We start from the raw sequence: 21,549 nt of genomic DNA on the forward strand, positions 1-21,549 counted from the left end.
CAGAAAGGCACTTTGAGTCCAACTTCCAGCCCAACTGTCCTGAGGCCAGGCACATTGAAGTCCATTTTCTGAGAGCTCATGATGTCAGAAAGAGTTTTCTGTTCTTGGTTTTGACCAGTCCATTTCATGGTCCCATGGTCATTGAAGGGCCCCTCGTTTGGACTTTGGGCTTTGCTTGAAGGCAATGTTTCAATCATGGGCATATTATTGAGTCCAAACTCTATTGCAATCCTCCCTTGTTAAAGCTTTTTCAACCTCACCAAGCTTGTCCTCTTTCAACTATCACAGTGTGAAAGAAGGCACACATGTCCATGAGGTTTTTCACATGTATCTGATTGGAGCTGAAGGAGCCGTAATAGCTCAGTTGGGAGAGCTTTAGTCTGGAGATCTAAAGGTTACTGGTTCAATCCTGGGTTTCGGCAGCCAAGCATTGCGTGCACACATGTGTCTTTCAAATGGTATTCATTGTAGGCCAAGTGACCAAAAACCTTTGAAGCTTGAAAAACAGAAAGGAACTTTGTGTCCCTTTTTTCAGCCAGACTGTCCTGAGGCCAGGCACATGGAAGTCCATTTTCTGAGAGCCCATGATGTCAGAAAGAGTTTTCTGTTCTTGGTTTTGACCAGTACATTTCAGGTTCCCATGGTTATCGAAGGGCCCATAGTTTGGACTTTGGGCTTTGCTTGAAGGCAATGTTTCCATCATGGGCACTGTATTGAGTCCAAACTCTATTGCAATCCTCCCTTGTGAAAGCTTTTTCAACCTCACCAAGCTTGTCCTCTTTCAACTATCACAGTGTGAAAGGAGGCACACATGTCCATGAGGTTTTTCACATGTATCTGATTGGAGCTGAAGGAGCCGAAATAGCTCAGGAGGGAGAGCTTTGGTCTGAAGATCTAAAGGTTACTGGTTCAATCCTGGGTTTCGCCAACCAAACATTGCGTGCACACATGTGTCTTTCAAATTGTATTCTCAGTTGGCCAAGTGACCAAAAACCTTTGAAGCTTGAAAAACAGAAAGGCACTTTGTATCCAACTTCCAGCCAAACTGTCCTGAGGCCAGGCACATGGAAGTCCATTTTCTGAGAGCCCATGATGTCAGAAAGAGTTTTCTGTTCTTGGTTTTGACAAGTACATTTCAGGTTCCCATGGTCATTGAAGGGCCCCTAGTTTGGACTTTGGGCTTTGCTTGAAGGCAATGTTTCTATCATGGGAACTGTATTGAGTCCAAACTCTATTGCAATCCTCCCTTGTGAAAGCTTTTTCAACCTCACCAAGCTTGTTTTCTTTCAACTATCACAGTGTGAAAGGAGGCACACATGTCCATGAGGTTTTTCACATGTATCTGATTGGAGCTGAAGGAGCCGAAATAGCTCAGTTGGGAGAGCTTTGGTCTGAAGATCTAAAGGTTACTGGTTCAATCCTGGGTTTCGGCAACCAAGCATTGCGTGCACACATGTGTCTTTCAAATGGTATTCATAGTAGGCCAAGTGACCAAAAACCTTTGAAGCTTGAAAAACAGAAAGGCACTTTGTATCCTATTTTCAGCCAGACTGTCCTGAGGCCAGGCACATGGAAGTCCATTTTCTGAGAGCCCATGATGTCAGAAAGAGTTTTCTGTTCTTGGTTTTGACCAGTACAATTCAGGTTCCCATGGTCATTGAAGGGCCCCTAGTTTGGACTTTGGGCTTTGCTTGAAGGCAATGTTTCTATCATGGGAACTGTATTGAGTCCAAACTCTTTTGCAATCCTCCCTTGTGAAAGCTTTTTCAACCTCACCAAGCTTGTCCTCTTTCAACTATCACAGTGTGAAAGGAGGCACACATGTCCATGAGGTTTTTCACATGTATCTGATTGGAGCTGAAGGAGCCGAAATAGCTCAGTTGGGAGAGCTTTGGTCTGAAGATCTAAAGGTTACTGGTTCAATCCTGGGTTTCGCCAACCAAGCATTGCGTGCACACATGTGTCTTTCAAATTGTATTCTCAGTTGGCCAAGTGACCAAAAACCTTTGAAGCTGGAAAAAAAGAAAGGCACTGTGAGTCGGACTTCCAGCCAAAATGTCCTGAGGCTAGGCACATTGAAGTCCATTTTCTGAGAGCCCATGATGTCAGAAAGAGTTTTCTGTTCTTGGTTTTGACCAGTACATTTCAGGTTCCCATGGTCATCGAAGGGCCCATAGTTTGGACTTTGGGCTTTGCTTGAAGGCATTGTTTCCATCATGGGCATTGTATTGAGTCCAAACTCTATTGCAATCCTCCCTTGTGAAAGCTTTTTCAACCTCACCAAGCTTGTCCTCTTTCAACTATCACAGTGTGAAAGGAGGCACACATGTCCATGAGGTTTTTCACATGTATCTGATTGGAGCTGAAGGAGCTGAAATAGCTCAGTTGGGAGAGCTTAAGTCTGAAGATCTAAAGGTTACTGGTTCAATCCTGGGTTTCGGCAACCAAGCTTTGCGTGCACACATGTGTCTTTCAAATTTAATTCTCAGTTGGCCAACTGACCAAAAACCTTTGAAGCTTGAAAAACAGAAAGGCACTTTGTGTCCTGTTTTCAGCCAAACTGTCCTGAGGCCAGGCACATTGAAGTCCATTTTCTGAGAGCCCATGATGTCAGAAAGAGTTTTCTGTTCTTGGTTTTGACCAGTACATTTCAGGTTCCCATGGTCATTGAAGGGCCCCTCGTTTGGACGTTGGGCTTTGCTTGAAGGCATTGTTTTCATCATGGGCATTGTATTAAGTCCAAAGTCTATTGCAATCCCCCCTTGTGAAAGCTTTTTCAACCTCACCAAGCTTGTCCTCTTTCAACTATCACAGTGTGAAAGGAGGCACACATGTCCATGGGGTATTTCACATGTATCTGATTGGAGCTGAAGGAGCCGAAATAGCTCAGTTGGGAGAGCTTTGGTCTGAAGATCTAAAGGTTACTGGTTCAATCCTGGGTTTCAGCAGCCAAGCTTTGCGTGCACACATGTGTCTTTCAAATTTAATTCTCATTTGGCCAAGTGACCAAAAACCTTTGAAGCTTGAAAAACAGAAAGGCACTTTGAGTCCAACTTCCAGCCCAACTGTCCTGAGGCCAGGCACATTGAAGTCCATTTTCTGAGAGCTCATGATGTCAGAAAGAGTTTTCTGTTCTTGGTTTTGACCAGTCCATTTCATGGTCCCATGGTCATTGAAGGGCCCCTCGTTTGAACTTTGGGCTTTGCTTGAAGGCAATGTTTCTATCATGGGCACTGTATTGAGTCCAAACTCTATTGCAATCCTCCCTTGTTAAAGCTTTTTCAACCTCACCAAGCTTGTCCTCTTTCAACTATCACAGTGTGAAAGAAGGCACACATGTCCATGAGGTTTTTCACATGTATCTGATTGGAGCTGAAGGAGCTGTAATAGCTCAGTTGGGAGAGCTTTAGTCTGGAGATCTAAAGGTTACTGGTTCAATCCTGGGTTTCGGCAGCCAAGCATTGCGTGCACACATGTGTCTTTCAAATGGTATTCATTGTAGGCCAAGTGACCAAAAACCTTTGAAGCTTGAAAAACAGAAAGGAACTTTGTGTCCCTTTTTTCAGCCAGACTGTCCTGAGGCCAGGCACATGGAAGTCCATTTTCTGAGAGCCCATGATGTCAGAAAGAGTTTTCTGTTCTTGGTTTTGACCAGTACATTTCAGGTTCCCATGGTTATCGAAGGGCCCATAGTTTGGACTTTGGGCTTTGCTTGAAGGCAATGTTTCTATCATGGGCACTGTATTGAGTCCAAACTCTATTGCAATCCTCCCTTGTGAAAGCTTTTTCAACCTCACCAAGCTTGTCCTCTTTCAACTATCACAGTGTGAAAGGAGGCACACATGTCCATGAGGTTTTTCACATGTATCTGATTGGAGCTGAAGGAGCCGAAATAGCTCAGTTGGGAGAGCTTTGGTCTGAAGATCTAAAGGTTACTGGTTCAATCCTGGGTTTCGCCAACCAAGCATTGCGTGCACACATGTGTCTTTCAAATTGTATTCTCAGTTGGCCAAGTGACCAAAAACCTTTGAAGCTTGAAAAACAGAAAGGCACTTTGAGTCCAACTTCCAGCCAAACTGTCCTGAGGCCAGGCACATTGAAGTCCATTTTCTAAGAGCCCATGATGTCAGAAAGAGTTTTCTGTTCTTGGTTTTGACCAGTACATTTCAGGTTCCCATGGTTATCGAAGGGCCCATAGTTTGGACTTTGGGCTTTGCTTGAAGGCAATGTTTCTATCATGGGCACTGTATTGAGTCCAAAGTCTATTGCAATCCTCCCTTGTGAAAGCTTTTTCAACCTCACCAAGCTTGTCCTCTTTCAACTATCACGATGTGAAAGGAGGCACACATGTCCATGAGGTTTTTCACATGTATCTGATTGGAGCTGAAGGAGCTGAAATAGCTCAGTTGGGAGAGCTTAAGTCTGAAGATCTAAAGGTTACTGGTTCAATCCTGGGATTCGGCAACCAAGCATTGCGTGCACACATGTGTCTTTCAAATGGTATTCATAGTAGGCCAAGTGAACAAAAACCTTTGAAGCTTGAAAAACAGAAAGGCACTTTGTATCCTATTATCAGCCAGACTGTCCTGAGGCCAGGCACATTGAAGTCCATTTTCTGAGAGCCCATGATGTCAGAAAGAGTTTTCTGTTCTTGGTTTTGACAAGTACATTTCAGGTTCCCATGGTCATTGAAGGGCCCCTAGTTTGGACTTTGGGCTTTGCTTGAAGGCAATGTTTCTATCATGGGAACTGTATTGAGTCCAAACTCTATTGCAATCCTCCCTTGTGAAAGCTTTTTCAACCTCACCAAGCTTGTCCTCTTTCAACTATCACAGTGTGAAAGGAGGCACACATGTCCATGAGGTTTTTCACATGTATCTGATTGGAGCTGAAGGAGCCGACATAGCTCAGTTGGGAGAGCTTTGGTCTGAAGATCTAAAGGTTACTGGTTCAATCCTGGGTTTCGCCAACCAAGCATTGCGTGCACACATGTGTCTTTCAAATTGTATTCTCAGTTGGCCAAGTGACCAAAAACCTTTGAAGCTGGAAAAACAGAAATGAACTTTGTGTCCTATTTTCAGCCAGACTGTCCTGAGGCCAGGCACATGGAAGTCCATTTTCTGAGAGCCCATGATGTCAGAAAGAGTTTTCTGTTCTTGGTTTTGACCAGTACATTTCAGGTTCCCATGGTCATTGATGGGCCCCTAGTTTGGACTTTGGGCTTTGCTTGAAGGCAATGTTTCTATCATGGGAACTGTATTGAGTCCAAACTCTATTGCAATCCTCCCTTGTGAAAGCTTTTTCAACCTCACCAAGCTTGTTTTCTTTCAACTATCACAGTGTGAAAGGAGGCACACATGTCCATGAGGTTTTTCACATGTATCTGATTGGAGCTGAAGGAGCCGAAATAGCTCAGTTGGGAGAGCTTTGGTCTGAAGATCTAAAGGTTACTGGTTCAATCCTGGGTTTCGCCAACCAAGCATTGCGTGCACACATGTGTCTTTCAAATGGTATTCATAGTAGGCCAAGTGACCAAAAACCTTTGAAGCTTGAAAAACAGAAAGGCACTTTGTATCCTATTTTCAGCCAGACTGTCCTGAGGCCAGGCACATTGAAGTCCATTTTCTGAGAGCCCATGATGTCAGAAAGAGTTTTCTGTTCTTGGTTTTGACCAGTACATTTCAGGTTCCCATGGTCATTGAAGGGCCCCTAGTTTGGACTTTGGGCTTTGCTTGAAGGCAATGTTTCTATCATGGGAACTGTATTGAGTCCAAACTCTTTTGCAATCCTCCCTTGTGAAAGCTTTTTCAACCTCACCAAGCTTGTCCTCTTTCAACTATCACAGTGTGAAAGGAGGCACACATGTCCATGAGGTTTTTCACATGTATCTGATTGGAGCTGAAGGAGCCGAAATAGCTCAGTTGGGAGAGCTTTGGTCTGAAGATCTAAAGGTTACTGGTTCAATCCTGGGTTTCGGCAACCAAGCATTGCGTGCACACATGTGTCTTTCAAATTGTATTCTCAGTTGGCCAAGTGACCAAAAACCTTTGAAGCTTGAAAAACAGAAAGGCACTTTGTGTCCTATTTTCAGCCAGACTGTCCTGAGGCCAGGCACATTGAAGTCCATTTTCTAAGAGCCCATGATGTCAGAAAGAGTTTACTGACCTGGTTTTGACCAGTCCATTTCAGGTTCCCATGGTCACCGAAGGGCCCATAGTTTGGACTTTGGGCTTTGCTTGAAAGCATTGTTTCCATCATGGGCATTGTATTGAGTCCAAACTTTATTACAATCCTCCCTTGTGAAAGCTTTTTCAACCTCACCAAGCTTGTCCTCTTTCAACTATCACAGTGTGAAAGGAGGCACACATGTCCATGAGGTATTTCACATGTATCTGATTGGAGCTGAAGGAGCCGAAATAGCTCAGTTGGGAGAGCTTAAGTCTGAAGATCTAAAGGTTACTGGTTCAATCCTGGGTTTCGGCAGCCAAGAATTGCGTGCACACATGTGTCTTTCAAATGGTATTCATACTAGGCCATGTGACCAAAAACCTTTGAAGCTTGAAAAACAGAAATGCACTTTGTGTCCTGTTTTCAGCAAGACTGTCCTGAGGCCAGGCACATTGAAGTCCATTTTCTGAGAGCCCATGATGTCAGAAAGAGTTTTCTGTTCTTGGTTTTGACCAGTACATTTCAGGTTCCCATGGTTATCGAAGGGCCCCTAGTTTGGACTTTGGGCTTTGCTTGAAGGCAATGTTTCTATCATGGGCACTGTATTGAGTCCAAACTCTATTGCAATCCTCCCTTGTGAAAGCTTTTTCAACCTCACCAAGCTTGTCCTCTTTCAACTATCACGATGTGAAAGGAGGCACACATGTCCATGAGGTTTTTCACATGTATCTGATTGGAGCTGAAGGAGCCGAAATAGCTCAGTTGGGAGAGCTTAAGTCTGAAGATCTAAAGGTTACTAGTTCAAATTCTGGGTTTCAGCAACCAAGCATTGCGTGCACACATGTGTCTTTCAAATTGTATTCTCAGTTGGCCAAGTGACCAAAAACCTTTGAAGCTGGAAAAACAGAAAGGCACTGTGAGTCGGACTTCCAGCCAAACTGTCCTGAGGCTAGGCACATTGAAGTCCATTTTCTGAGAGCCCATGATGTCAGAAAGAGTTTTCTGTTCTTGGTTTTGACCAGTCCATTTCAGGTTCCCATGGTCATCGAAGGGCCCCTCGTTTGGACTTTGGGCTTTGCTTGAAGGCAATGTTTCCATCATGGGCATTGTATTGAGTCCAAACTCTATTGCAATCCTCCCTTGTGAAAGCTTTTTCAACCTCACCAAGCTTGTCCTCTTTCAACTATCACAGTGTGAAAGGAGGCACACATGTCCATGAGGTATTTCACATGTATCTGATTGGAGCTGAAGGAGCTGAAATAGCTCAGTTGGGAGAGCTTTGGTCTGAAGATCTAAAGGTTACTGGTTCAATCCTGGGTTTCAGCAGCCAAGCTTTGCGTGCACACGTGTCTTTCAAATTGTATTCTCAGTTGGCCAAGTGACAAAAAACCTTTGAAGCTTGAAAAACAGAAAGGAACTTTGTATCCTGTTTTCAGCCAGACTGTCCTGAGGCCAGGCACATTGATGTCCTTTTTCTGAGAGCCTATGATGTCAGAAAGAGTTTTCTGTTCTTGTTTTTGACCAGTCCATTTCAGGTTCCCATGGTAATCGAAGGGCCCCTAGTTTGGACTTTGGGCTTTGCTTGAAGGCAATGTTTCCATCATGGGCATTGTATTGAGTCCAAAGTCTATTGCAATCCTCCCTTGTGAAAGCTTTTTCAACCTCACCACGCTTGTCCTTTTTCAACTATCACAGTGGGAAAGAAGGCACACATGTCCATGAGATTTTTCACATGTATCTGATTGGAGCTGAAGGAGCCGAAATAGCTCAGTTGGGAGAGCTTTGGTCTGAAGATCTAAAGGTTACTGGTTCAATCCTGGGTTTCGCCAACCAAGCATTGCGTGCACAAATGTGTCTTTCAAATTGTATTCTCAGTTGGCCAAGTGACAAAAAACCTTTGAAGCTTGAAAAACAGAAAGGCACTTTGTGTCCTATTTTCAGCCAGACTGTCCTGAGGCCAGACACATTGAAGTCCATTTTCTGAGAGCCCATGATGTCAGAAAGAGTTTTCTGTTCTTGGTTTTGACCAGTACATTTCAGGTTCCCATGGTCATTGAAAGGCCCCTAGTTTGGACTTTGGGCTTTGCTTGAAGGCAATGTTTCTATCATGGGCACTGTATTGAGTCCAAACTCTATTGCAATCCTCCCTTGTGAAAGCTTTTTCAACCTCACCAAGCTTGTCCTCTTTCAACTATCACAGTGTGAAAGGAGGCACACATGTCCATGAGGTTTTTCACATGTATCTGATTGGAGCTGAAGGAGCCGAAATAGCTCAGTTGGGAGAGCTTTGGTCTGAAAATCTAAAGGTTACTGGTTCAATCCTGGGATTCGGCAACCAAGCATTGCGTGCACACATGTGTCTTTCAAATGGTATTCATAGTAGGCCAAGTGACCAAAAACCTTTGAAGCTTGAAAAACAGAGGGCACTTTGTATCCTATTTTCAGCCAGACTGTCCTGAGGCCAGGCACATTGAAGTCCATTTTCTGAGAGCCCATGATGTCAGAAAGAGTTTTCTGTTCTTGGTTTTGACCAGTACATTTCAGGTTCCCATGGTCATTGAAGGGCCCCTAGTTTGGACTTTGGGCTTTGCTTGAAGGCAATGTTTCTATCATGGGAACTGTATTGAGTCCAAACTCTATTGCAATCCTCCCTTGTGAAAGCTTTTTCAACCTCACCAAGCTTGTCCTCTTTCAACTATCACAGTGTGAAAGGAGGCACACATGTCCATGAGGTTTTTCACATGTATCTGATTGGAGCTGAAGGAGCCGAAATAGCTCAGTTGGGAGAGCTTTGGTCTGAAGATCTAAAGGTTACTGGTTCAATCCTGGGTTTCGGCAACCAAGCATTGCGTGCACACATGTGTCTTTCAAATTGTATTCTCAGTTGGCCAAGTGACCAAAAACCTTTGAAGCTTGAAAAACAGAAAGGCACTTTGTGTCCTATTTTCAGCCAGACTGTCCTGAGGCCAGGCACATTGAAGTCCATTTTCTAAGAGCCCATGATGTCAGAAAGAGTTTACTGACCTGGTTTTGACCAGTCCATTTCAGGTTCCCATGGTCACCGAAGGGCCCATAGTTTGGACTTTGGGCTTTGCTTGAAAGCATTGTTTCCATCATGGGCATTGTATTGAGTCCAAACTTTATTACAATCCTCCCTTGTGAAAGCTTTTTCAACCTCACCAAGCTTGTCCTCTTTCAACTATCACAGTGTGAAAGGAGGCACACATGTCCATGAGGTATTTCACATGTATCTGATTGGAGCTGAAGGAGCCGAAATAGCTCAGTTGGGAGAGCTTAAGTCTGAAGATCTAAAGGTTACTGGTTCAATCCTGGGTTTCGGCAGCCAAGAATTGCGTGCACACATGTGTCTTTCAAATGGTATTCATACTAGGCCATGTGACCAAAAACCTTTGAAGCTTGAAAAACAGAAATGCACTTTGTGTCCTGTTTTCAGCAAGACTGTCCTGAGGCCAGGCACATTGAAGTCCATTTTCTGAGAGCCCATGATGTCAGAAAGAGTTTTCTGTTCTTGGTTTTGACCAGTACATTTCAGGTTCCCATGGTCATTGAAGGGCCCCTCGTTTGGACTTTGGGCTTTGCTTGAAGGCAATGTTTCTATCATGGGAACTGTATTGAGTCCAAACTCTTTTGCAATCCTCCCTTGTGAAAGCTTTTTCAACCTCACCAAGCTTGTCCTCTTTCAACTATCACAGTGTGAAAGGAGGCACACATGTCCATGAGGTTTTTCACATGTATCTGATTGGAGCTGAAGGAGCCGAAATAGCTCAGTTGGGAGAGCTTGAGTCTGAAGATCTAAAGGTTACTGGTTCAATCCTGGGTTTCGGCAACCAAGCTTTGCGTGCACACATATGTCTTTCAAATTGTATTCTCAGTTGGCCAAGTGACCAAAAACCTTTGAAGCTTGAAAAACAGATAGGCACTTTGTGTCCTGTTTTCAGCCAAACTGTCCTGAGGCCAGGCACATTGAAGTCCATTTTCTGAGAGCCCATGATGTCAGAAAGAGTTTTCTGTTCTTGGTTTTGACCAGTCCATTTCATGGTCCCATGGTCATTGAAGGGCCCCTCGTTTGGACTTTGGGCTTTGCTTGAAGGCAATGTTTCCATCATGGGCATTGTATTGAGTCCAAACTCTATTGCAATCCTCCCTTGTGAAAGCTTTTTCAACCTCACCAAGCTTGTCCTCTTTCAACTATCACAGTGTGAAAGGAGGCACACATGTCCATGAGGTTTTTCACATGTATCTGATTGGAGCTGAAGGAGCTGAAATAGCTCAGTTGGGAGAGCTTTGGTCTGAAGATCTAAAGGTTACTGGTTCAATCCTGGGTTTCAGCAGCCAAGCTTTGCGTGCACACGTGTCTTTCAAATTGTATTCTCAGTTGGCCAAGTGACCAAAAACCTTTGAAGCTGGAAAAACAGAAAGGCACTGTGAGTCCAACTTCCAGCCAAACTGTCCTGAGGCTAGGCACATTGAAGTCCATTTTCTGAGAGCCCATGATGTCAGAAAGAGTTTTCTGTTCTTGGTTTTGACCAGTACATTTCAGGTTCCCATCGTCATCGAAGGGCCCATAGTTTGGACTTTGGGCTTTGCATGAAGGCATTGTTTCCATCATGGGCATTGTATTGAGTCCAAACTCTATTGCAATCCTCCCTTGTGAAAGCTTTTTCGACCTCACCAAGCTTGTCCTCTTTCAACTATCACAGTGTGAAAGGAGGCACACATGTCCATGAGGTATTTCACATGTATCTGATTGGAGCTGAAGGAGCTGAAATAGCTCAGTTGGGAGAGCTTTGGTCTGAAGATCTAAAGGTTACTGGTTCAATCCTGGGTTTCGGCAGCCAAGCTTTGCGTGCACACATGTGTCTTTCAAATTGTATTCTCAGTTGGCCAAGTGACAAAAAACCTTTGAAGCTGGAAAAACAGAAAGGCACTGTGAGTCCAACTTCCAGCCCAACTGTCCTGAGGCCAGGCACATTGAAGTCCATTTTCTGAGAGCCCATGATGTCAGAAAGAGTTTTCTGTTCTTGGTTTTGACCAGTCCATTTCATGGTCCCATGGTCATTGAAGGGCCCCTCGTTTGGACTTTGGGCTTTGCTCGAAGGCAATGTTTCAATCATGGGCATATTATTGAGTCCAAAGTCTATTGCAATCCTCCCTTGTGAAAGCTTTTTCAACCTCACCAAGCTTGTCCTCTTTCAACTATCACAGTGTGAAAGGAGGCACACATGTCCATGAGGTATTTCACATGTATCTGATTGGAGCTGAAGGAGCTGAAATAGCTCAGTTGGGAGAGCTTAAGTCTGAAGATCTAAAGGTTACTAGTTCAATCCTGGGTTTTGGCAACCAAGCTTTGCGTGCACACATGTGTCTTTCAAATTTAATTCTCATTTGGCCAAGTGACCAAAAACCTTTGAAGCTTGAAAAACAGAAAGGCACTTTGTGTTCTGTTTTCAGCCAAACTGTCCTGAGGCCAGGCACATTGAAGTCCATTTTCTGAGAGCCCATGATGTCAGAAAGAGTTTTCTGTTCTTGGTTTTGACCAGTACATTTCAGGTTCCCATGGTCATTGAAGGGCCCCTAGTTTGGACTTTGGGCTTTGCTTGAAGGCAATGTTTCTATCATGGGAACTGTATTGAGTCCAAACTCTATTGCAATCCTCCCTTGTGAAAGCTTTTTCAACCTCACCAAGCTTGTCCTCTTTCAACTATCACAGTGTGAAAGGAGGCACACATGTCCATGAGGTTTTTCACATGTATCTGATTGGAGCTGAAGGAGCCGAAATAGCTCAGTTGGGAGAGCTTTGGTCTGAAGATCTAAAGGTTACTGGTTCAATCCTGGGTTTCGGCAACCAAGCTTTGCGTGCACACATGTGTCTTTCAAATTGTATTCTCAGTTGGCCAAGTGACCAAAAACCTTTGAAGCTTGAAAAACAGAAAGGCACTTTGTGTTCTGTTTTCAGCCAAACTGTCCTGAGGCCAGGCACATTGAAGTCCATTTTCTGAGAGCCCATGATGTCAGAAAGAGTTTTCTGTTCTTGGTTTTGACCAGTCCATTTCATGGTCCCATGGTCATTGAAGGGCCCCTCGTTTGGACTTTGGGCTTTGCTTGAAGGCAATGTTTCCATCATGGGCATTGTATTGAGTCCAAACTCTATTGCAATCCTCCCTTGTGAAAGCTTTTTCAACCTCACCAAGCTTGTCCTCTTTCAACTATCACAGTGTGAAAGGAGGCACACATGTCCATGAGGTATTTCACATGTATCTGATTGGAGCTGAAGGAGCCGAAATAGCTCAGTTGGGAGAGCTTTGGTCTGAAGATCTAAAGGTTACTGGTTCAATCCTGGGTTTCGGCAACCAAGCATTGCGTGCACACATGTGTCTTTCAAATTGTATTCTCAGTTGGCCAAGTGACCAAAAACCTTTGAAGCTGGAAAAACAGAAAGGCACTGTGAGTCGGACTTCCAGCCAAACTGTCCTGAGGCTGGGCACATTGAAGTCCATTTTCTGAGAGCCCATGATGTCAGAAAGAGTTTTCTGTTCTTGGTTTTGACCAGTCCATTTCAGGTTCCCATGGTCATCGAAGGGCCCATAGTTTGGACTTTGGGCTTTGCTTGAAGGCAATGTTTCCATCATGGGCATTGTATTGAGTCCAAACTCTATTGCAATCCTCCCTTGTGAAAGCTTTTTCAACCTCACCAAGCTTGTCCTCTTTCAACTATCACAGTGTGAAAGGAGGCACACATGTCCATGAGGTTTTTCACATGTATCTGATTGGAGCTGAAGGAGCTGAAATAGCTCAGTTGGGAGAGCTTAAGTCTGAAGATCTAAAGGTTACTGGTTCAATCCTGGGTTTCGGCAACCAAGCTTTGCGTGCACACATGTGTCTTTCAAATTTAATTCTCAGTTGGCCAAGTGACCAAAAACCTTTGAAGCTTGAAAAACATAAAGGCACTTTGTGTCCTGTTTTCAGCCAAACTGTCCTGAGGCCAGGCACATTGAAGTCCATTTTCTGAGAGCCCATGATGTCAGAAAGAGTTTTCTGTTCTTGGTTTTGACAAGTACATTTCAGGTTCCCATGGTCATTGAAGGGCCCCTAGTTTGGACTTTGGGCTTTGCTTGAAGGCAATGTTTCTATCATGGGAACTGTATTGAGTCCAAACTCTATTGCAATCCTCCCTTGTGAAAGCTTTTTCAACCTCACCAAGCTTGTCCTCTTTCAACTATCACAGTGTGAAAGGAGGCACACATGTCCATGAGGTTTTTCACATGTATCTGATTGGAGCTGAAGGAGCCGAAATAGCTCAGTTGGGAGAGCTTTGGTCTGAAGATCTAAAGGTTACTGGTTCAATCCTGGGATTCGGCAACCAAGCATTGCGTGCACACATGTGTCTTTCAAATTGTATTCTCAGTTGGCCAAGTGACCAAAAACCTTTGAAGCTTGAAAAACAGAAAGGCACTTTGGGTCCAACTTCCAGCCAAACTGTCCTGAGGCCAGGCACATTGAAGTCCATTTTCTGAGAGCCCATGATGTCAGAAAGAGTTTTCTGTTCTTGGTTTTGACCAGTCCATTTCATGGTCCCATGGTCATTGAAGGGCCCCTCGTTTGGACTTTGGGCTTTGCTCGAAGGCAATGTTTCAATCATGGGCATATTATTGAGTCCAAAGTCTATTGCAATCCTCCCTTGTGAAAGCTTTTTCAACCTCACCAAGCTTGTCCTCTTTCAACTATCACAGTGTGAAAGGAGGCACACATGTCCATGAGGTATTTCACATGTATCTGATTGGAGCTGAAGGAGCTGAAATAGCTCAGTTGGGAGAGCTTAAGTCTGAAGATCTAAAGGTTACTAGTTCAATCCTGGGTTTTGGCAACCAAGCTTTGCGTGCACACATGTGTCTTTCAAATTTAATTCTCATTTGGCCAAGTGACCAAAAACCTTTGAAGCTTGAAAAACAGAAAGGCACTTTGTGTTCTGTTTTCAGCCAAACTGTCCTGAGGCCAGGCACATTGAAGTCCATTTTCTGAGAGCCCATGATGTCAGAAAGAGTTTTCTGTTCTTGGTTTTGACCAGTACATTTCAGGTTCCCATGGTCATTGAAGGGCCCCTAGTTTGGACTTTGGGCTTTGCTTGAAGGCAATGTTTCTATCATGGGAACTGTATTGAGTCCAAACTCTATTGCAATCCTCCCTTGTGAAAGCTTTTTCAACCTCACCAAGCTTGTCCTCTTTCAACTATCACAGTGTGAAAGGAGGCACACATGTCCATGAGGTTTTTCACATGTATCTGATTGGAGCTGAAGGAGCCGAAATAGCTCAGTTGGGAGAGCTTTGGTCTGAAGATCTAAAGGTTACTGGTTCAATCCTGGGTTTCGGCAACCAAGCTTTGCGTGCACACATGTGTCTTTCAAATTGTATTCTCAGTTGGCCAAGTGACCAAAAACCTTTGAAGCTTGAAAAACAGAAAGGCACTTTGTGTTCTGTTTTCAGCCAAACTGTCCTGAGGCCAGGCACATTGAAGTCCATTTTCTGAGAGCCCATGATGTCAGAAAGAGTTTTCTGTTCTTGGTTTTGACCAGTCCATTTCATGGTCCCATGGTCATTGAAGGGGCCCTCGTTTGGACTTTGGGCTTTGCTTGAATGCAATGTTTCCATCATGGGCATTGTATTGAGTCCAAACTCTATTGCAATCCTCCCTTGTGAAAGCTTTTTCAACCTCACCAAGCTTGTCCTCTTTCAACTATCACAGTGTGAAAGGAGGCACACATGTCCATGAGGTATTTCACATGTATCTGATTGGAGCTGAAGGAGCCGAAATAGCTCAGTTGGGAGAGCTTTGGTCTGAAGATCTAAAGGTTACTGGTTCAATCCTGGGTTTCGGCAACCAAGCATTGCGTGCACACATGTGTCTTTCAAATTGTATTCTCAGTTGGCCAAGTGACCAAAAACCTTTGAAGCTGGAAAAACAGAAAGGCACTGTGAGTCGGACTTCCAGCCAAACTGTCCTGAGGCTGGGCACATTGAAGTCCATTTTCTGAGAGCCCATGATGTCAGAAAGAGTTTTCTGTTCTTGGTTTTGACCAGTCCATTTCAGGTTCCCATGGTCATCGAAGGGCCCATAGTTTGGACTTTGGGCTTTGCTTGAAGGCAATGTTTCCATCATGGGCATTGTATTGAGTCCAAACTCTATTGCAATCCTCCCTTGTGAAAGCTTTTTCAACCTCACCAAGCTTGTCCTCTTTCAACTATCACAGTGTGAAAGGAGGCACACATGTCCATGAGGTTTTTCACATGTATCTGATTGGAGCTGAAGGAGCTGAAATAGCTCAGTTGGGAGAGCTTAAGTCTGAAGATCTAAAGGTTACTGGTTCAATCCTGGGTTTCGGCAACCAAGCTTTGCGTGCACACATGTGTCTTTCAAATTTAATTCTCAGTTGGCCAAGTGACCAAAAACCTTTGAAGCTTGAAAAACATAAAGGCACTTTGTGTCCTGTTTTCAGCCAAACTGTCCTGAGGCCAGGCACATTGAAGTCCATTTTCTGAGAGCCCATGATGTCAGAAAGAGTTTTCTGTTCTTGGTTTTGACAAGTACATTTCAGGTTCCCATGGTCATTGAAGGGCCCCTAGTTTGGACTTTGGGCTTTGCTTGAAGGCAATGTTTCTATCATGGGAACTGTATTGAGTCCAAACTCTATTGCAATCCTCCCTTGTGAAAGCTTTTTCAACCTCACCAAGCTTGTCCTCTTTCAACTATCACAGTGTGAAAGGAGGCACACATGTCCATGAGGTTTTTCACATGTATCTGATTGGAGCTGAAGGAGCCGAAATAGCTCAGTTGGGAGAGCTTTGGTCTGAAGATCTAAAGGTTACTGGTTCAATCCTGGGATTCGGCAACCAAGCATTGCGTGCACACATGTGTCTTTCAAATTGTAATCTCAGCTGGCCAAGTGACCAAAAACCTTTGAAGCTTGAAAAACAGAAAGGCACTTTGGGTCCAACTTCCAGCCAAACTGTCCTGAGGCCAGGCACATTGAAGTCCATTTTCTGAGAGCCCATGATGTCAGAACGAGTTTACTGTTCTTGGTTTTGACCAGTCCATTTCAGGTTCCCATGGTCATCGAAGGGCCCATAGTTTGGACTTTGGGCTTTGCTTGAAGGCATTGTTTCCATCATGGGCATGGTATTGAGTCCAAACTTTATTACAATCCTCCCTTGTGAAAGCTTTTTCAACCTCACCAAGCTTGTCCTCTTTCAACTATCACAGTGTGAAAGGAGGCACACATGTTCATGAGGTTTTTCACATGTATCTGATTGGAGCTGAAGGAGCCGAAATAGCTCAGTTGGGAGAGCTTTGGTCTGAAGATCTAAAGGTTACTGGTTCAATCCTTGGTTTCGGCAACCAAGCTTTGCGTGCACACATGTGTCTTTCAAATTGTATTCTCAGTTGGCCAAGTGACCAAAAACCTTTGAAGCTTGAAAAACAGAAAGGAACTTTGTATCCTGTTTTCAGCCAGACTGTCCTGAGCCCAGGCACATTGATGTCCTTTTTCTGAGAGCCCATGATGTCAGAAAGAGTTTTCTGTTCTTGTTTTTGACCAGTCCGTTTCAGGTTCCCATGGTAATCGAAGGGCCCCTAGTTTGGACTTTGGGCTTTGCTTGAAGGCAATGTTTCCATCATGGGCATTGTATTGAGTCCAAACTTTATTACAATCCTCCCTTGTGAAAGCTTTTTCAACCTCACCAAGCTTGTCCTTTTTCAACTATCACAGTGTGAAAGGAGGCACACATGTCCATGAGATTTTTCACATGTATCTGATTGGAGCTGAAGGAGCCGAAATAGCTCAGTTGGGAGAGCTTTGGTCTGAAGATCTAAAGGTTACTGGTTCAATCCTGGGTTTCAGCAGCCAAGCTTTGCGTGCACACATGTGTCTTTCAAATTGTATTCTCAGTTGGCCAAGTGACCAAAAACCTTTGAAGCTTGAAAAACAGAAAGGCACTTTGTGTCCTATTTTCAGCCAGACTGTCCTGAGGCCAGGCACATGGACGTCCATTTTCTGAGAGCCCATAATGTCAGAAAGAGTTTTCTGTTCTTGGTTTTGACCAGTCCATTTCAGGTTCCCATGGTCATTGAAGGGCCCCTAGTTTGGACTTTGGGCTTTGCTTGAAGGCAATGTTTCTATCATGGGAACTGTATTGAGTCCAAACTCTATTGCAATCCTCCCTTGTGAAAGCTTTTTCAACCTCACCAAGCTTGTTTTCTTTCAACTATCACAGTGTGAAAGGAGGCACACATGTCCATGAGGTTTTTCACATGTATCTGATTGGAGCTGAAGGAGCCGAAATAGCTCAGTTGGGAGAGCTTTGGTCTGAAGATCTAAAGGTTACTGGTTCAATCCTGGGTTTCGGCAGCCAAGCTTTGCATGCACACATGTGTCTTTCAAATTGTATTCTCAGTTGGCCAAGTGACCAAAAACCTTTGAAGCTTGAAAAACAGAAAGGAACTTTGTGTCCTATTTTCAGCCAGACTGTCCTGAGGCCAGGCACATGGAAGTCCATTTTCTGAGAGCCCATGATGTCAGAAAGAGTTTTCTGTTCTTGGTTTTGACCAGTACATTTCAGGTTCAAATGGTCATTGAAGGGCCCATAGTTTGGACTTTGGGCTTTGCTTGAAGGCAATGTTTCTATCATGGGAACTGTATTGAGTCCAAACTCTATTGCAATCCTCCCTTGTGAAAGCTTTTTCAACCTCACCAAGCTTGTTTTCTTTCAACTATCACAGTGTGAAAGGAGGCACACATGTCCATGAGGTTTTTCACATGTATCTGATTGGAGCTGAAGGAGCCGAAATAGCTCAGTTGGGAGAGCTTTGGTCTGAAGATCTAAAGGTTACTGGTTCAATCCTGGGTTTCGGCAACCAAGCATTGCGTGCACACATGTGTCTTTCAAATTGTATTCTCAGTTGGCCAAGTGACCAAAAACCTTTGAAGCTGGAAAAACAGAAAGGCACTGTGAGTCGGACTTCCAGCCAAACTGTCCTGAGGCTAGGCACATTGAAGTCCATTTTCTGAGAGCCCATGATGTCAGAAAGAGTTTTCTGTTCTTGGTTTTGACCAGTACATTTCAGGTCCCATGGTCATCGAAGGGCCCATAGTTTGGACTTTGGGCTTTGCTTGAAGGCATTGTTTCCATCATGGGCATTGTATTGAGTCCAAACTCTATTGCAATCCTCCCTTGTGAAAGCTTTTTCAACCTCACCAAGCTTGTCCTCTTTCAACTATCACAGTGTGAAAGGAGGCACACATGTCCATGAGGTTTTTCACATGTATCTGATTGGAGCTGAAGGAGCTGAAATAGCTCAGTTGGGAGAGCTTAAGTCTGAAGATCTAAAGGTTACTGGTTCAATCCTGGGTTTCGGCAACCAAGCTTTGCGTGCACACATGTGTCTTTCAAATTGTATTCTCAGTTGGCCAAGTGACCAAAAACCTTTGAAGCTTGAAAAACATAAAGGCACTTTGTGTCCTGTTTTCAGCCAAACTGTCCTGAGGCCAGGCACATTGAAGTCCATTTCCTGAGAGCCCATGATGTCAGAAAGAGTTTTCTGTTCTTGGTTTTGACCAGTCCATTTCATGGTCCCATGGTCATTGAAGGGCCCCTCGTTTGGACTTTGGGCTTTGCTCGAAGGCAATGTTTCAATCATGGGCATATTATTGAGTCCAAAGTCTATTGAAATCCTCCCTTGTGAAAGCTTTTTCGACCTCACCAAGCTTGTCCTCTTTCAACTATCACAGTGTGAAAGGAGGCACACATGTCCATGAGGTATTTCACATGTATCTGATTGGAGCTGAAGGAGCTGAAATAGCTCAGTTGGGAGAGCTTAAGTCTGAAGATCTAAAGGTTACTGGTTCAATCCTGGGTTTCGGCAGCCAAGCTTTGCGTGCACACATGTGTCTTTCAAATCTAATTCTCATTTGGCCAAGTGACCAAAAACCTTTGAAGCTTGAAAAACAGAAAGGCACTTTGAGTCCAACTTCCAGCCCAAATGTCCTGAGGCCAGGCACATTGAAGTCCATTTTCTGAGAGCCTATGATGTCAGAAAGAGTTTTCTGTTCTTGGTTTTGACCAGTCCATTTCATGGTCCCATGGTCATTGAAGGGCCCCTCGTTTGGACTTTGGGCTTTGCTCGAAGGCAATGTTTCAATCATGGGCATATTATTGAGTCCAAAGTCTATTGCAATCCTCCCTTGTGAAAGCTTTTTCAACCTCACCAAGCTTGTCCTCTTTCAACTATCACAGTGTGAAAGGAGGCACACATGTCCATGAGGTATTTCACATGTATCTGATTGGAGCTGAAGGAGCTGAAATAGCTCAGTTGGGAGAGCTTAAGTCTGAAGATCTAAAGGTTACTAGTTCAATCCTGGGTTTTGGCAACCAAGCTTTTCGTGCACACATGTGTCTTTCAAATTTAATTCTCATTTGGCCAAGTGACCAAAAACCTTTGAAGCTTGAAAAACAGAAAGGCACTTTGAGTCCAACTTCCAGCCCAACTGTCCTGAGGCCAGGCACATTGAAGTCCATTTTCTGAGAGCCCATGATGTCAGAAAGAGTTTTCTGTTCTTGGTTTTGACCAGTACATTTCAGGTTCCCATGGTCATTGAAGGGCCCCTAGTTTGGACTTTGGGCTTTGCTTGAAGGCAATGTTTCTATCATGGGAACTGTATTGAGTCCAAACTCTATTGCAATCCTCCCTTGTGAAAGCTTTTTCAACCTCACCAAGCTTGTCCTCTTTCAACTATCACAGTGTGAAAGGAGGCACACATGTCCATGAGGTTTTTCACATGTATCTGATTGGAGCTGAAGGAGCCGAAATAGCTCAGTTGGGAGAGCTTTGGTCTGAAGATCTAAAGGTTACTGGTTCAATCCTGGGTTTCGGCAACCAAGCTTTGCGTGCACACATGTGTCTTTCAAATTGTATTCTCAGTTGGCCAAGTGACCAAAAACCTTTGAAGCTTGAAAAACAGAAAGGCACTTTGTGTTCTGTTTTCAGCCAAACTGTCCTGAGGCCAGGCACATTGAAGTCCATTTTCTGAGAGCCCATGATGTCAGAAAGAGTTTTCTGTTCTTGGTTTTGACCAGTCCATTTCATGGTCCCATGGTCATTGAAGGGCCCCTCGTTTGGACTTTGGGCTTTGCTTGAAGGCAATGTTTCCATCATGGGCATTGTATTGAGTCCAAACTCTATTGCAATCCTCCCTTGTGAAAGCTTTTTCAACCTCACCAAGCTTGTCCTCTTTCAACTATCACAGTGTGAAAGGAGGCACACATGTCCATGAGGTTTTTCACATGTATCTGATTGGAGCTGGAGGAGCCGAAATAGCTCAGTTGGGAGAGCTTTGGTCTGAAGATCTAAAGGTTACTGGTTCAATCCTGGGTTTCGGCAACCAAGCATTGCGTGCACACATGTGTCTTTCAAATTGTATTCTCAGTTGGCCAAGTGACCAAAAACCTTTGAAGCTGGAAAAACAGAAAGGCACTGTGAGTCGGACTTCCAGCCAAACTGTCCTGAGGCTAGGCACATTGAAGTCCATTTTCTGAGAGCCAATGATGTCAGAAAGAGTTTTCTGTTCTTGGTTTTGACCAGTCCATTTCAGGTTCCCATGGTCATCGAAGGGCCCATAGTTTGGACTTTGGGCTTTGCTTGAAGGCATTGTTTCCATCATGGGCATTGTATTGAGTCCAAACTCTATTGCAATCCTCCCTTGTGAAAGCTTTTTCAACCTCACCAAGCTTGTCCTCTTTCAACTATCACAGTGTGAAAGGAGGCACACATGTCCATGAGGTTTTTCACATGTATCTGATTGGAGCTGAAGGAGCTGAAATAGCTCAGTTGGGAGAGCTTAAGTCTGAAGATCTAAAGGTTACTGGTTCAATCCTGGGATTCGGCAACCAAGCATTGCGTGCACACATGTGTCTTTCAAATGGTATTCATAGTAGGCCAAGTGACCAAAAACCTTTGAAGCTTGAAAAACAGAAAGGCACTTTGTATCCTATTTTCAGCCAGACTGTCCTGAGGCCAGGCACATTGAAGTCCATTTTCTGAGAGCCCATGATGTCAGAAAGAGTTTTCTGTTCTTGGTTTTGACCAGTACATTTCAGGTTCCCATGGTCATTGAAGGGCCCCTCGTTTGGACTTTGGGCTTTGCTTGAAGGCAATGTTTCTATCATGGGAACTGTATTGAGTCCAAACTCTATTGCAATCCTCCCTTGTGAAAGCTTTTTCAACCTCACCAAGCTTGTTTTCTTTCAACTATCACAGTGTGAAAGGAGGCACACATGTCCATGAGGTTTTTCACATGTATCTGATTGGAGCTG

At 44.1% G+C, this 21,549-nt stretch overlaps 2 non-coding genes across 2 annotated transcripts; both read left to right on the forward strand.

The window, feature by feature from the left end:
- The first annotated feature begins 349 nt into the window (after positions 1–349).
- On the forward strand, positions 350–422 carry trnas-gga (transfer RNA serine (anticodon GGA)). Its single transcript has one exon. It is a non-coding gene; the product is annotated as a tRNA-Ser (tRNA).
- Positions 423–3,380: 2,958 nt separating this feature from the next.
- Positions 3,381–3,453, forward strand: trnas-gga (transfer RNA serine (anticodon GGA)). The gene has a single exon. It is a non-coding gene; the product is annotated as a tRNA-Ser (tRNA).
- The last annotated feature ends 18,096 nt before the right edge of the window (positions 3,454–21,549 follow it).

Source organism: Halichoeres trimaculatus, unplaced genomic scaffold, assembly GCF_033239565.1.
Source record: "Halichoeres trimaculatus isolate MK-OKI-2021-1 unplaced genomic scaffold, fHalTri1.1 fHalTri1_scaffold_16, whole genome shotgun sequence".
NCBI lineage: Eukaryota > Metazoa > Chordata > Actinopteri > Labriformes > Labridae > Halichoeres > Halichoeres trimaculatus.